A 3055-nucleotide genomic window follows, 5' to 3' on the forward strand; every position below is an offset into this window, starting at 1 on the left:
AAGAATGTGTGCTCTTTATTTATTTATTTTTTTGAGATGGAGTCTCACTGTTGTGCAGGCTGGAGTGCAGTGACATGATCTCGGCTCTCTACAGCCTCTGCCTCCTGGGTTTAAGCAGTTCTCCTGATTCGGCCTCCAAAGTAGCTAAGATCGCTCTGTTGCCCAGGCTGGAGTGCAGTGGTGTGATCTCGGCTGACTGCAGACTTGACCTCCTGGGCTCAAGTGATCCTCTCACCTCCGTTTCCCTAGTAGCTGGGATTATAGGTATGGGCCACTATGCCTGGCTCATTTAGTATGTGTGTGTGTGTGTGTGTGTGTGTGTGTGTGTGTGTGTGTGTGTTTTTCTCTGTAGAGAAGGGGTTTTGCCATACCATGTTGCCCAGGCTGGTCTCCAATTCCTGGACTCAAGCGATCCACCCCTGCCTTGGCCTCCCAAAGTGCTGGAAGTACAGGCATGAGCCACTGCACCTGCCAAAACTTTGACTATTCTTATTGGCTAATAGAAGGACAGTGAACTGTGATTGTGCCACTGCTCTCTAGACCAGGTGACAGAGTGAGACCCTGTTTCAAAAAAGAAAAGAAAAGGACAACTTTAGAATTTCAGAAGCCTGAAACAGTGGGGATACGTGGCTACAGTTTGATGACAGAGGAACGCACAGAGAGTTTTGGAGACTGTGAAGTCAATAATCCTATACATCCTGTAATTGATAATGGCTAAGTTGAGTCTAGAAAGGAGAATGGGATTCAGGCAAGTGCAGAAGAAGTGAGATGGCATTCAGCAGAGGGAAGAGTGCATGGAAAGGCCTAGAGGCTTCAGAGTCAGAGTCCAGCATATTCAGGGAATTGCAAGTAGCTCAGTCTGGCTAGGTCCAGGGTTCAGGTGGAGGACTGGTGAAAGAAGAGTCTAGGATACAGCAGGAAACTAACTGCATTCAGTGCTCACAAATTATGGGAAAGGATGTAGTCTTTATTCTGAAGACGTGCTTCTAAGCAAGGAGTCAACAAAATCAAACGTGTTTTCAAAATATCATTCTGGGCTGGGCACAGTGGCTCACGCCTGTAATCCCAGCATGTTGGGAGGCCAAGGTGGGCAGATCACTTGAGGCCAGGAGTCCGAGACCCAGCCTGGCCAACAAGGTGAAACCATGTCTCTACTAAAAATACAAAAATTTGCCAGGCGTTCTGGTGTGCACCTGTAATCTCAGCTACTCGGGAGGCTGAGGGAGGAGAATCACTTGAACCCAGGAGGTAAAAGTTGCAGTGAGTGGAGATTGTGCCATTGCACTCCAGCCTGGGCAAGAGAGCAAAATTCCATCTCGAAAACAAAACCAAAAACAAAACAAAAGAAAAACTAAAAGATCACTCTGGCTGTGGGGAATGGACCAGAGGCAGGTTAATCAGGAGATGGAGGACCCACTTGAGACTGCTGTGGTTAAATGAAGAGATGGTAGTGGCCTGAACTGAGATTGAGGCTATGGGAATGGGAAGATAACATATTTGCATAGGGTAAAGAAAGGACAGCACTTGGTAACTGATTGAATACCTGTCTATAGGTTCTGTCTCTCTCTCTCTCTCTCTCTCTATCATCTATCCATCTGTATCTATCTATCTATCTATCTATCTATCTATCTATCTATCTATCTATCTATCTATCTATCTATCTAAGAGAGAGGTAGGAGTTGAGGTGACTTGTGGGTTTTTAACTTGGGCAGCTGAAAGAATCATAGTGCCATTCCCACAAATGGAAACCAGAAGGGGTAAGCTTTGTGGAGGGAGAGTAAAATGGAATAGAGGGAAGATGATAAGGACAACATGGGGACAAGTTAGAATTGAAGTGAAACTTTTTAAGTGGACATGTCCAAATGTTTATGCACATGGGTCTGGGTTGAGGAAAGAGGAAATGAACTAGAGTTATTGAAATAGGAGCTATTATCATGTGAGGAGTGTTTGAAGTCATGTGATTGAATGAGCTCATCAAAGGAGAGTCATCATGGGATAACAGTTTTCAGGAAGGATTAAGCTGGTGCAATGCTCTTTTAGGACCTGCATCTTAAATGATAATGTAAGATGCCCAGGGGTCCAATTAATACACTTTTTAAAGTGCCTAGTATTTGAAGCTGTAGAAATCTTTTTAGCTATTTACTTACCAAAGGTGTCTTTTGCTTTAGAAGGCCTTTGGTTTTATAGCTCTCTCTCTCTCATCTCTAGATTTATGCAAAAGGAGGTGGGTGGCTAAAGTTCTAGCTTGGGAATGCCAGCTCTTAGGTTGCCATAGCTTATAATCCTTTCATCCAGCCAAGGGGAGGATTCTGTTCACAATGGACATTAAGACTACTTCTGGGGGCCAGGCACGGTGGCTCACGCCTGTATCCCCAGCACTTTGGGAGGCCAAGGTGGGTGGATCACTTCAGGTCAGAAGCTCTAGACTACCCTGGCCGACATGGTGAAACCCTGCCTCTACTAAAAAAATACAAAAAATTAGCCAGGCATGGTGGTACATGCCTGTAGTCTCAGCTAGTCGGGAGGCTGAGGCAGGAGAATTGTTTGAATCTCAGAGGTGGAGGTTACAGTGAGCCAAGATCATGCCACTGTACTCCAGCCTGGGCGACAGAGCAAGACTCTGTCTCAAAAAGTAAATAAATTATAGAAAAGGCTGTTTCTGGCACCAGAGCAGCAAGTGTTCAATGAGACCAAGGAATAAGAACAGTTTCAATGGTCCTGGTAATCTTAATCTAAAAACAGAGAAATGACAGTCTCTCCTTTGTAGTCTCTTAATCTGAAGTTTATGGACTTCCAGAAACCTGGTCACCCTCTGTGTATATGTAAGGGCTTTTTCCTTCTAGAGAAAGTATGTCTAGCTTTGTTTAGGTTTTCACCAGTGTCTGTGATCGCCTATAAGTTAATACCACTTACCATTTTCTCAAAGCCTTGTAGTGGAACAGAGTAAAATAGAATCTTGGTGTATTAGCTTTCTTTAGAGGGACAGAACTAATGGAATAGATACATACATATATATATATATATATATATATATATATATATATATATATATATA

The sequence above is a fragment of the Piliocolobus tephrosceles genome, chromosome 19 (genome assembly GCF_002776525.5).
Source record: "Piliocolobus tephrosceles isolate RC106 chromosome 19, ASM277652v3, whole genome shotgun sequence".
In the NCBI taxonomy this organism is placed as follows: Eukaryota; Metazoa; Chordata; class Mammalia; order Primates; family Cercopithecidae; genus Piliocolobus; species Piliocolobus tephrosceles.